We start from the raw sequence: 14616 nt of genomic DNA, 5'->3' as shown, positions 1-14616 counted from the left end.
CCAGACTTCAGCCAACCATTCAAGTTGGAGGTCGATGCTAGCGCTGTTGGGGTAGGTGCTGTCCTTCTACAGGAAGATCAGGATGGACTCGATCACCCTGTGTGCTACTTCTCAAAGAAGTTCACTCTTCCTCAGAGAAGGTATTCAACAATCGAACAAGAAACTCTTGCCGTTCTGTTGGCTCTGCAACATTTTGAGGTTTATCTTGGATTAAGTGTAGAACCCATAAAAGTCTTTACAGACCACAATCCGCTCGTTTTCCTTTCAAGGATGTACAATAACAATCGTCGGCTTATGAGGTGGTCTTTAATCATTCAAGAGTATAACCTTCACATCTGCCATAAAAAAGGGACAGAAAATGTCCTGGCTGATGCACTATCCCGTGCCCTGTAGTCTGTTTAGGGTTTTTGTTTGTGTTTGAAGGATCCAAACTTTTTGTTTGGACTTGTAAGGGTGGGGGTGTTACATGTCTGCAGGCTGTATGTTTTCTTTCCCTCTCCTTTTGTTTGCCGTTCCCTTAGGTCGCAGACTGCAGGCTGATGTCAATCTGGGGATGTCCAACTAATTAGAGGAGGGAGACCCTGATTGGACAATCCAGGAGTGCACACCTTGATAAAGAGACTCACCTGTGGCTCTCTTCCCTCCTTTGAATTGTTTGGCACATGTGTGACAGTTCGCTGCTGTCTTTCTTTTGTTTGATGATTGTGGTGGGAGTAAAGTGGACTAGGTAAATTTGGGGACCCCATACACTTACTCACGTAGAGTCTTTTTGTTAGAAACACTAGGTAAGTAGGTTGGTGCCACCCATGTAATTTTGAGCTTGTTTTGAGTTGAGGTTTAGGGTCTTTCCCTCTTGTTTTTGCTTTTCTAGGATAATAGCTCAGCTAAGTTTTGGTTTTGTCTTTTTGGTGTTTTTTTTGGCACAACCTAACTGTCCCTTTCTCCCCCACATTTGTTGTTTGAATCTGGGTTATTTAATCTGTGAGAGCGCTGCCATTAAACCTTTTTCATAACACCTGTACCGAGTTTCCGGAGTTGTTGTGTTATCCCCTCCTGCCCTCGAGGAGACGTAACAATGGTCAACAGTATCGAACGCTGCACTAAGGTCTAGCAGGACAAGCACAGAGACGAGTCCACTGTCAGAGTCCATAAGAAGATCATTGTAACCTTCACTAAAGCTGTTTCTGTGCTGTGATGAGCTCTGAAACCTGACTGAAACTCTTCAAATAAACCATTCCTCTGCAGATGATCTGTTAGCTGTTTGACAACTACTCTTTCAAGGATTTTTGATATGAAAGGAAGGTTGGAGATTGGCCTATAATTAGCTAAGACTGCTGGGTCTAGAGATGCTTTTTGAGTAAAGGTTTAACTACAGCCAGCTTGAAGACCTGTGGTACATAGCTGATCATTAGAGATAGGTTGATCATATTTAAGATCGAAAAATTAATTAATGGCAGGACTTCTTTGAGCAGTTTTGTAGGAATGGGGTCTAAAAGACACGTTGATGGTTTGGAGGAAGTAATTATTGAAGTTAACTCAGAAAGATCAATTGGAGAAAAAGAGTCTAACTTAACATCAATGGTACTAAGAGTAGCTGTAGATAATATTACATCTGTGGGATGATTACTGGTCATTTTTCCTCTAATGATAAAAATTTTATTTGTGAAGAAGTTCATGGAGTCATTACTAGTTAACGTTAAAGGGATGGTTGGCTCAAAAGAGCTCTGACTTTTTGTCAGCCTGGCTACAGTGCTGAAGAGAAACCTGGGGTTGTTCTTATTTTCTTCAATCAGTGATGAATAGTAAGATGTTCTGGCTTTGTGGAGGGCTTTCTTATAAAGCAGCAAACTATTTCTCCAGGCTAAATGATGATCCTCTAAATTTGTGACACGCCATTTCCTCTCCAGATTACGAGTCATCTGCTTTAGGGTACGTGTTAGAGAATTATACCATGGAGTCAGGTACTTCTGATTTGAGACCTTAGTTTTCACAGGAGCTAGAGTATCCAGAGTCGTACGTAGTGAGGAGGTAAAATTATTAACAAGATAATCGACCTCTGTTGGGGTAGCATTCAGATAGCTGCTCTGCTCTGTGTTGGTACAGGGCATTGAAGATGATAACAGTGGGTGGATTATATTCTTAAACTTAGTCACAGCGCTTTCAGAAAGACATCTACTTTGATAAAGTCTACTCTCCACCGCTGTGTAATCAATTATTGTAAATGTAAATGTTATCAGGAAATGATCAGACAGGAGAGGGCTTTCAGGAAACACTGTTAAATGTTCAGTTTCTATGCCATATGTTAACACAAGATCTAGAGTGTGATTAAAGTGGTGGGTGGGTTCTTTTACATTTTGAGAGAAACCAATTGAGTCTAATAACAGATTAAATGCCATGTTGAGGCTGTCATTTTTAGCATCTACATGGATGTTAAAATCACCCACAATAATTATTTTATCTGAGCTCAGAACTAAATTAGATATAAAGTCTGAGAAATCAGACAGAAACTCTGTGTAAGGCCCAGGTGGACGATAGATGATAACAAGTAAGACTGGTTTCTGAGTTTCACAGCTGGGGTGGACAATGTTAAGCATCAGGCTTTCAAATGAATTAAAAGTCTGTCTTGGTCTTTCATTAATTAATAGGCTGGTGTGAAAAATTGCTGCCACACCGCCCCCTCGGCCTGTGCTTCGAGGTTTCTGGTAGTTAGAATGACTCGGGGGTGTTGATTCATTTAAACTAACATAATCATCCTGCTGCAATCAGGTTTCTGTAAGGCAGAGTAAATCAATTTGTTGATCAATTATTAAGTCATGTACTAACAGAGACTTGGAGGAGAGAGACCTAATATTTAATAATCCACATTTCACTGTTTTACTCTTTGGTTCAGATGTGGATACTTTATTGTTCTTTCTTTGTAATTGTTTATGTTTAAGTTGTTTGTTGCTGGTTTTTAGTTTGTTATTTGTCTTTTTGGAAGCTGACACAGTGTCTATGGAGATGGGTTTTTGGGGGGGTAGCAGGAGGAGAGAAGCTGCAGAGAGGTGCTTCCTGGTCCCAACTCTGGATAGTCATACAGGGAGTGCAGAATTATTAGGCAAGTTGTATATTTGAGGAATAATTTTATTATTGAACAACAACCATGTTCTCAATGAACCCAAAAAACTCATTAATATCAAAGCTGAATGTTTTTGGAAGTAGTTTTTAGTTTGTTTTTAGTTTTAGCTATTTTAGGGGGATATCTGTGTGTGCAGGTGACTATTACTGTGCATAATTCTGATTTATTGATTTTATTGATTAACATTCAAATTCAAATCTCAGTGAAAACAGTGAAAAACAAAACAAAACAAACAAACAGTGAAAACAGAACAAAAATCTACCATAAAGAAAGAAAGCATGAGACAAGGCTAATCAAAAGGTATTGGCTGAAGCATTTGCTTATTATGCCAACCCTTTTCACAAAATATCTTTTTGTATGCAGCTCCTGTACACAGGGCTTGAAGAAAATAATAATTATTAGGCAACTTAACAAAAAACAAATATATACCCATTTCAATTATTTATTTTTACCAGTGAAACCAATATAACATCTCCACATTCACAAATATACATTTCTGACATTCAAAAACAAAACAAAAACAAATCAGCGACCAATATAGCCACCTTTCTTTGCAAGGACACTCAAAAGCCTGCCATCCATGGATTCTGTCAGTGTTTTGATCTGTTCACCATCAACATTGCGTGCAGCAGCAACCACAGCCTCCCAGACACTGTTCAGAGAGGTGTACTGTTTTCCCTCCTTGTAAATCTCACATTTGATGATGGACCACAGGTTCTCAATGGGGTTCAGATCAGGTGAACAAGGAGGCCATGTCATTAGTTTTTCTTCTTTTATACCCTTTCTTGCCAGCCACGCTGTGGAGTACTTGGACGCGTGTGATGGAACATTGTCCTGCATGAAAATCATGTTTTTCGTGAAGGATGCAGACTTCTTCCTGTACCACTGCTTGAAGAAGGTGTCTTCCAGAAACTGGCAGTAGGACTGGGAGTTGAGTTTGACTCCATCCTCAACCTGAAAAGGCCCCACAAGCTCATCTTTGATGATACCAGCCCAAACCAGTACTCCACCTCCACCTTGCTGGCGTCTGAGTCGGACTGGAGCTCTCTGCCCTTTACCAATCCAGCCACGGGCCCATCCATCTGGCCCATCAAGACTCACTCTCATTTCATCAGTCCATAAAACCTTAGAAAAACCAGTCTTGAGATATTTCTTGGCCCAGTCTTGATGTTTCAGCTTGTGTGTCTTGTTCAGTGGTGGTCGTCTTTCAGCCTTTCTTACCTTGGCCATGTCTCTGAGTATTGCACACCTTGTGCTTTTGGGCACTCCAGTGATGTTGCAGCTCTGAAATATGGCCAAACTGGTGGCAAGTGGCATCTTGGCAGCTGCACGCTTGACTTTTCTCAGTTCATGGGCAGTTATTTTGCGCCTTGGTTTTTCCACACGCTTCTTGCGACCCTGTTGACTATTTTGAATGAAACGCTTGATTGTTCGATGATCACGCTTCAGAAGCTTTGCAATTTTGAGACTGCTGCATCCCTCTGCAAGATATCTCACTATTTTTGACTTTTCTGAGCCTGTCAAGTCCTTCTTTTGACCCATTTTGCCAAAGGAAAGGACGTTGCCTAATAATTATGCACACCTGATATAGGGTGTTGATGTCATTAGACCACACCCCTTCTCATTACAGAGATGCACATCACCTAATATGCTTAATTGGTAGTAGGCTTTCGAGCCTATACAGCTTGGAGTAAGACAACATGCATGAAGAGGATGATGTGGACAAAATACTCATTTGCCTAATAATTCTGCACTCCCTGTATTTTTGGGGGGTTTAATAAATTTGTCCATATTTCTAGAAATGAGAGCTGCTCCATCCAAAGTGGGATGGATGCCGTCTCTCCTAACAAGACCAGGTTTCCTCCAGAAGGTTTGCCAATTATCTATGAAGCCCACTTCGTTTCTGGGACACCACTCAGACAGCCAGCAATTTAAGGAGAACATGCGGCTAAACATGTCACTCCTGGTCTGATTGGGGAGGGGACCAGAGAAAACTACAGAGTCCGACATTGTTTTGGCAAAGTTGCACACCGATTCAATATTGATTTTAGTGACCTCCGATTGGCGTAACCGGGTGTCATTACTGCCGACGTGAATTATGATTTTACGGAATTTACGTTTACCCTTAGCCAGCAGTTTTAAATTTCCTTCAGAATTTGACCCCTGGCGGGTGTGTCGCCGAGTGGGGAAAAACGGTTAGACACATTAACGGGTTGGTGGTGTACCTGGGGCTTCTGTTTAGGACTATGCTTCCTCCTCACCGTGACCCAGCCGCCCTCTTTCCCCAGCTGCTTGGGGTCTGCCGGGGAAAAGCTAGCGGGGCCTACGCTATCTTCGGCTGCACCAGCTACAGGGGCCTGGCCAGCTACGGGTGAATGAAGGGTGCGAAGCAGAGTCTCCAATTCAGTAATCCTGGCCTCCAGAGTTGCAAATATGCTACATTTGTTACAGATATCATTACTGCTAAAGGAGGCCGAGGAGTAACTAAACATCTGACATAATGAGCAAGAAAGTGCAGCAGCGACAGGTGAAGTAGCCACGGTGCTAACGAGTCGGCTACGAGCTAAGCTAAGCTAGCGAAACAGTACAGAGACAGTGAGTGAATACTTTGGCTATAAATTAGGTAGTGAGTACACAGAAAGTGTGCTTCGGATGAAGCACGTGAAGATTATACTATGAAAGAAGAATGTATTTAAAAGTTTTTAATTAAATTGCTAAGCAAATAAGCTACTCAGAAACACCACTGTGTTTGAGCAGGAACAGGAAGTGATACTCTACCGCAGAGAGAGCGAACACCAAGTGACAGCACCACCAAGAGTATCAGTACGGTTTTCAATTCCATGTTCAATGGAACCGATAAAAAGAGTTGTATTCAAGTGGATCTCCGTTGAAAGTTGGAATGGAGATGTCAGGTAATAGAGAAGCTTTGTGATTCTTTACCACATACTGTAGGTGTCAAACTCTGGCCCGCGGGCCAAATTTGGCCCGCAGCCTAATTACATTTGGCCCGCGAAGCCATACCAAAAATACTATCAGAGCTGGCCTACTGGTATTATACAGCTAATATATATATTGTTTAGTATTAAGCTTTGCTTGTTCCATATTCAGTTTTTCAGCAAAACGTGTTTGAGTCCATAAGAAAAGATTCATTCTTATATCTGGAGGAATAAATACAGTATATTTCAATAAATATATTTCAATAAATATTAACGTTAGCCCGCAACTTTGTTCCAGTTTTGAATTTTGGCCCACTGTGTATTTGAGTTTGACACCCCTGCTTTACCAGGTACTCAGTGACATTAACTTGCTGAGAAATGGCTTGACACAAACTATCGAGCATAGGTTCACCAGCCCTTTCAGTGCTTGGCGCAGGCACTGTCCTTTCTTGCATTGGTGTCTGAACATCATTGTCGTCGTAGGGTACAGATGAGACGTATTGCAATGTTGGGTGGAATGTGGTTTTAATTTCAGTTTTGCCATTCTGATCATCATCTGCAAAAATGCTCATGCCTGGCTGTGTATCTTCATATTTTTGCAAAACTTCCAGTTTTGTGTCTGACTCAACAAGGGCAGTCTGCATAGCATGCATTTCCTTTTTAGCCTTTATTGCAGCCTCTCTTTGTTTTTCTTCCACCTGCAATTGAGCCTCTTTTCCTTTCATTTCTGCATACCAATCCGCTTCTTCCTTTTCTATTGCCAAACTCTTCTCCAGAGCTGCAGCCTTTGCCTTTAATGCAGCACGCTCCATTTCTACCTTTAATCTAATAGAGGAAGATGTAGAGGAAAGGTTGTGATCCAGATCTACTGGAGCGTTTGCTTGCCGACTTGATGATATGGACCTATTATCTGCCTGCTTTCCTATGCCGTCCTCTCTGTTCTGTTCAGAGTGTTTCATGACTTCATTCATCCACCCTTCACATTTCCAAAATAAATCATTCAGGGACTTGTTCTTTGGATCAAACCAACTATTTTGATCTTCCAAAAATTCATCTTCACTCATAAGTTGTTGCAGTTCAGAATTTAGGCTTGCAAAGTCTTGCTGCAAAGAGCTAAAGTCAACTCGTAATTTAGTTTTAACGAGGTCAACATTTGCATCATCTTCCATTAATTGCTCAATTTCTTTTTTCATGCCTGTTAATTGAGAGAGCTTATGTCTACGTGTGTTGACATTTCTAGTCTTGCAGTCTTCCATAACCTTCTCAGTCATTTTTACAATCCTTTTTCCACTGCTTTGTTCGTCCATGGGCAGCAAAATTCCAAACTCAATCAATACACATGCACCTCAGCAAATTGAAAAAGGGCAAGGCAATTTAAAACTTACGGTTTTCCATCTTCAGTTTTTCCTCGGTTTGGTATTTCCTTCTTACTTACAGTTTTTTCTGAATGCTTAAACCCTAACTGTGATTCCTGTAGCACAATCTCTAAAACTATTCAGACTTATAGCAAAACCACTCACTGAGTTTGCAAAACTAAAAGCACAAAAACTGCTTTGCACTCAGTTTGCAATTTTGTAACACACACTTTGCAAAACTGTAGGCACAATTCACTGCACAACACTCAATTACCAAATTTCCAACACACTCCTAGCAAAAGTATACACATGTATGGCTATCATTAACACTAACTTGCCAACAGTCTGCCAGACTTTCACACGTGAAAACTTTTTTAGATAATTAGTTCACTTTGCAATCAGCCTAAGCACTATAATACAGGTAAGCTGTGTGTGCGGAGTACAATGGAGGGAGCAGAAAGAGTGAGAAGTAGAGGAGGCCGAGGAAGAGGACGAGGAGGTGAAGAAGTAGGATGAAGAGGACGACAAGGACAAGGAGGAGCAAGAGGAAGACGAGGAGGGGGGAGAGGAAGATGAGGAGGGGGGAGAGGAAGGGTAGGAAGAGTAAGAAATAAAATTGCTGATGACATCAGAGCTACAATAGTGGACCATGTAATCAACCGTGGAATGACCCTGAGGGTAGCTGGCCAACGGGTCCAGCCTAACTCGAGCCGCTACACTGTAGCAAGTACCATAGGGACATCTTGAAATGAGAATCGGTTAGTACAGTCACTTCGCACAAAGATTTGTAGCACTGCCATATGCCAATGAGAAACACACCAATACCATTGATGTAAAAATACTGAAATTGTTACTTTACAGAATTGCTAGATGACCAGATGCTGGGGCAGAGGAAGCATGTTCACTGCAGACCAAGTAACCCATATAGTCATTATGTCGATTGCAAATAATCCTATACTTGGAAATAAACACTTGTGTTTGTTTTGATGTGTGTGAATAAACAGCAGTACTTGAAGTTTGGATCCCTCTATGCTTATGGATCTATGACAGAAGTATGAGCTCAAACTGACATAGCCTACCTTGTGCACAGAGAAAGCAAAAGCCAGATGTGTTTTGTATTCATACCATCAGTGTGCAGTTGGCGCATTTTGTGCTTAGTAGATGATGGCTTGTGTGTACTGTTTGATACGGAAACACCATTTTTACGAAGGTGTGAAGAGTTAATCTAGCTGTGTTTGCTTTTGCAAGAGAACTACAATGTTTTGATTATTGGGTGACAGGTTTTCTTATTTGTGTGAAGAGTTTTGCAAAATTAGCCAATAGTTACAAAAAATGTGCTTAAGCAATCAGAAAAAACTGTAATAGTCAGGCATTTTCAAACTCCATTAATCCGTGAAGAGCAGGTTTTTTGACTAATGTAGGTTTCCTTTGAATGGAGCCTTAGCTTGACGCTCCGCTTAGTCCCTCTTTCCATATCCAAAAAACAAAAAACAAAAACAACAGTCCTTGATAGTTTCTCAATATTTATTTCAAAAGTCCAAACAGGTACACAGCAACAGAATTCCAAATTACGAAAACTTATAAAGCTCAATTCAAAATGGATGAAGAGAGATTGCGAGGTCAAAAAACCATGTGGCTCCACTCTCCTCTCGCCCAACTTCCTGTTTTTTCTGCACTATCAAAATAAAAGCATATATTTCAAATTAAACTGCATGTAGGCTTCTACAGTACTCATGGCCAATGATCAGTGGTCTTTGATCAGTGTTGGTGATCAGTGGTCATGACAATTTGCATATTAATGATCAAGATATTGACCTCACAGCCCATTGTTCACCAGTTTCATTCATTGTGCAAATGTTCTGTCTCACTCAGGAGTGGGCACACTTCCATCCTCTCGAAGCCATTCAGTGTGTCCACTCCCAAAGTATGTGGGAAAAAAAAGTATGTGAAAAAGGTATGTGAAAAAAAAATCCATGAATTCACATGGTAGGATTTGTAAAGAATTTATTCGTAAATTAGGGTGGAAAATAAGTATTTGGTCACCTCAAACAAGGAAAATCTCTGGCTCTCACAGACCTGTAACGTCTTCTGTAAGAAGCTTTTCTGTCCCCCACTCGTTACCTGTATGAATGGCACCTGTTTGAACTCATCATCTGTATAAAAGACACCTGTCCACAGCCTCAAACAGTCAGACTCCAAACTCCGCCATGGCCAAGACCAAAGAGCTTTCGAAGGACACCAGGAAAAGTATTGTAGACCTGCACCAGACTGGGAAGAGTGAATCTACAATAGGCAAGCAGCTTGGTGTGAAAAAATCAACTGTGGGAGCAATCATCAGAAAATGGAAGACATACAAGACCGCTGATAATTTCCCTCGATCTGGGGCTCCACGCAAGATCTCATCCCGTGTGGTCAAAATGATCATGAGAACGGTGAGCAAAGATCCCAGAACCACACGGGGGGACCTGGTGAATGACCTGCAGAGAGCTGGGACCAAAGTAACAAAGGTCACCATCAGTAACACACTACAACGGCAGGGAATCAAATCCCGCAGTGCCAGACGTGTTCCGCTGCTGAAGCCAGTGCATGTCCAGGCCCGTCTGAAGTTTGCCAGAGAGCACATGGATGATACAGCAGAGGATTGGGAGAATGTCATGTGGTCAGATGAAACCAAAGTAGAACTTTTTGGTATAAACTCAACTCGTCGTGTTTGGAGGAAGAAGAACACTGAGTTGCATCCCAAGAACACCATACCTACTGTGAAGCATGGGGGTGGAAACATCATGCTATGGGCCTGTTTTTCTGCCAAGGGGACAGGACGACTGATCCGTGTTAAGGACAGAATGAATGGGGCCATGTATCGTGAGATTTTGAGCCAAAACCTCCTTCCATCAGTGAGAACTTTGAAGATGAAACGAGGCTGGGTCTTCCAACATGACAATGATCCAAAACACACCGCCCGGGCAACAAAGGAGTGGCTCCGTAAGAAGCATTTGAAAGTCCTGGAGTGGCCTAGCCAGTCTCCAGACCTCAACCCCATAGGAAATCTGTGGCGGGAGTTGAAAGTCCGTGTTGCTCGGCGACAGCCCCAAAACATCACTGCTCTCGAGAAGATCTGCATGGAGGAATGGGCCAAAATACCAGCTACTGTGTGTTCAAACCTGGTAAAGACCTATAGTAAACGTTTGACCTCTGTTATTGCCAACAAAGGTTATGTTACAAAGTATTGAGTTGTATTTTTGTTATTGACCAAATACTTATTTTCCACCCTGATTTACGAATAAATTCTTTACAAATCCTACCATGTGGATTCATGGATTTTTTTTTTCACATTCTGTCTCTCACAGTTGAAGTGTACCTCTGGTGCAAATTACTGACCTCTGTCATCATTTTAGGTGGGGGAACTTGCACAATCGGTGGCTGACTAAATACTTTTTTGCCCCACTGTATGTGTAATGAGAGTGTGAGTAATGTGAATGTCTAAGTTGTGGGATAAAATTGAGGCAGAGGCAGCCAGAAGGGGACAAAGGGGGGGATGCCTCATCTGCACCCTGGTGACACACCCCTACTCCAAGGCCCTGCAAAGGCAAGGGCCCCCACAGCAGCAGTGCCACCGAGCCCCACAGAGCTCGAGGCAGCCCACCCGACCCCACTGCACAGGGAAAACTACACCCACCGCAGCATTCAGTCAACTCCCACACAACACAAGTTGTGCTGTCAAAATTAATGCGATAATTTATCAGATTAATGTGAAACATTTAATGCGTTAAAAGAATTTAACATAATTATTGATTAACATTCAAATTCAAATCTCAGTGAAAACAGTGAAAAAAAAACAAAAAAAACCCAAACAAACAGTGAAAACAGAACAAAAATCTACCATAAAGAAAGAAAGCATGAGACAAGGCTAATCAAAAGGTATTGGCTGAAGCATTTGCTTATTACGCCAACCCTTTTCACAAAATATCTTTTTGTATGCAGCTCCTGTACACAGGGCTTGAAGAAAATAATAAAACAAAGCAAAAACCAAACAAACAAAGAAAAAAAAACAAAAAAAAAAAACAAAGAAAAAAAAAAACTTTCCACCTTAGATAAGTAACTACATCAAAGCAAAAGAATCAAGAGGTTGTTTTTTTTTTCTCCTTTTTGCTCTTTTCATTCTTGATTTCTATATTTTTCTATTACTCTATTTTTAAACATGTTTTTAAACAAGGAAAATGAACTACACCTTTTTAAATCACTGTCATAACTATTCCACAGGTTAACTCCTCTAACAGAAACACATCTCTGCTTTATTTTTGTCCTTATCTTGTTTTTTTTTAAAGAAATCTGTTCCCCTTAAGTCATATTGACTCTCTCTGACTTTGAACAGCTTCTGAGTACTGGGGCAAAGCAAGTTATTTTGTGCTTTATACATTATCTGTGCCATTTTATATTCAACTAAATCATAAAATTTCAGGGTATTCAGATTAATAAACAAAATGTTAGTTGGTTCTATATAGTTTGATTGGTTTATAATTCTTATAGCTCTTTTTTGTAACTTGAAAATATGAAGAGTGTTCGTTTTATATGCATTACCCCATATCTCCAGACAGTAAGTCATATATGGAAGCAACAGAGTACAATAAAGTGTGTATAATGATTTTTTGTTCAGGACATGCTTTGTTTTATAGAGAATAGCAATGGTTTTTGACATTTTTGTTTTCACATGGTTTATATGAGACTTCCAACTCACCTTATCATCAATTATCACTCCAAGAAATTTATTTTCGTACACTCTTTCAATTTCAATTCCATTAACCCTGATTTTAGATACATTTTTCATTTGTCTAGTGCCAAAAATAATCAATTTTGTTTTCTTTATATTTAATGATAACTTATTTACATCAAACCAGTTTTTTAATATATTTAACTCCTTTTCCGCTGTAGTCAGAAGCTGTTCTAAGTTTTTACCTGAGCAGTACAGAGTGGTATCATCAGCAGACAATACACATTTTAACAGTTTGGAAACATTACATATGTCATTTATATATAATATAAATAATTTAGGGCCCAGCACAGAGCCCTGAGGAACACCACAAGTTACCTTCAACTGCTTAGATTTTACATTATTGAATTCGACATATTGATATCTTTCATCCAGGTAACTTTTCATCCACTTGTATGCTATCCCTCTTATGCCATATCTCTCTAGTTTATTCATTAATATAGAATGATCAATTGTATCAAACGCCTTTTTTAAGTCTATAAAAACACCAACAGTATATTCCTTATTATCTATTGCATTAGATATCCCTTCAACAAGTTCCATCACTGCCATTGAAGTGGACCTTTTCACTCTAAAGCCATATTGGTTATCACTTAGGAGATTATGCTTCTCAATATATTTATCAAGTCTATTAACAAATAACTTTTCTAAAATTTTTGAGAACTGTGGGAGTAGTGACATTGGCCTATAATTGGTAAACTGACATCTCTCTCCGTTTTTATGGATTGGAATAACTTTTGCTATTTTCATTTGTGAGGGAAACACACCAGTTTGAAAGGACAGATTACAAATGTATGCGAAAGGTTGCACTATATATTCTATAATACTTTTAACTAATATCATGTCAATACCAAAACAGTCAGTGGACTTTTTATTTTTAAATGTCTTCACAATGTTAATTATTTCTCTATGAGTTACAGCACCAATAAAGATGGAGGACACATTCTGAGTAATATGTTTATTTAGGTCGTTATTATTTCTTGACTCTGGAATTTCTTTTGCTAAATTAAAGCCAACATTTACAAAGAAATCATTAAATTCATTTGCAATGTCTTTAGTTTTATCAAGCACAATATCTTTATCTTTTTTTAAATAATCTGGATAATTCTTATTTTTTGAGCCCTTTTTGATTATACTGTTTAATATCCTCCATGTTTCTTGTGTGTTACTTCTACTTTGCTCCAATAATTTGTGGTAATATTCTTTCTTACTTGTTCTTATAATATTTACTAATCTATTTTTATATAACTTGTACTTTATTTCAGCATCTTTTGTCCTCTGTTTTATGAATCTCTTATATAGATTATTTTTCTTTTTACATGCATCTTCTATCCCCTTTGTGATCCATGGCTTATTTGATCTGTGATGCTTTCTAGTGATTTTCATTAAAGGACAGTGTTTTTCATATAGTGAAATTACAGTTGATAAGAATGCATCATACGCACTATTTGAATCTTCATTTGCAAAAACCTCATTCCAATTGTGTTCCTTTAAGTCCACCTGGAGGGCAGCAATGGCTCTTGTTGTTCTATGTCGTATCATATCAAATATTTGATTCTTTTGTTTAGTTTTAATCCCAAAATAATTTTGAAAAATTGCAAAAACAGGAAGATGATCGCTTATATCAGTTATAAGAAGTCCACCTACTATTTCATGGTCAATTTTATTTGTGAATATATTATCTATCAATGTAGCTGTATCAATTGTTATTCTACTTGGTTTTATAATTACAGGGAAAAGGGAGTTACTATACATTGTATTTATGAAATCTGTTGTTTTCTGATGTCCATTTGGGTTTAGCAAATCTATATTAAAATCACCACAAATTTTTTGCACTTTTTTATCATTTAGGTTGCTAAACATAGCAGCAAGTTTTTCATTGAATATCTCAAGGCATGAACCTGGTGTCCTATAGATGCAACTTATAATTATATTGTTAGCTTTTTCAACATGAATTTCAATAGTGACACATTCCAATATGTTATCTATGGTGCTTGACATGCATTCAATCAGACTACATTTCAAAACTTTATCTACATATAAAGCAACACCGCCTCCTTTTTTATTCATCCTGTTCATTGTAAATAATTCGTATCCTTCCAGTCCCATTTCACTAACTTTCTCATTATCGAGCCATGTTTCTGATATTGCAATTATGTTAAACTTTTTTAACTTACTTAAACATTCTGTAATTTTAGAAACATTTTTATACAGGCTTCTACTATTGAAATGTATGACCGACAATGCATTTGCCATTTTAATATTCACATTGAATTGGTCATCTGTATAGTACTCACAAGTATTATTGGTGTTATTGTAGAAGTGGGTATCTGGGTCAATGTTACTTTCAGGGTCATTCATGTTGTGCTCTGCATAGTTAAACGTTTTGAAGTTCGTTTTCTCAACGTGTGTGGCAAAATAACCACCTTGACAGTCCTT

This window comes from Rhamphochromis sp. 'chilingali', assembly GCF_963969265.1.
Source record: "Rhamphochromis sp. 'chilingali' genome assembly, chromosome: 18".
Classification (NCBI taxonomy): domain Eukaryota; kingdom Metazoa; phylum Chordata; class Actinopteri; order Cichliformes; family Cichlidae; genus Rhamphochromis; species Rhamphochromis sp. 'chilingali'.
Note: the sequence above shows the minus strand (reverse complement) of the source record.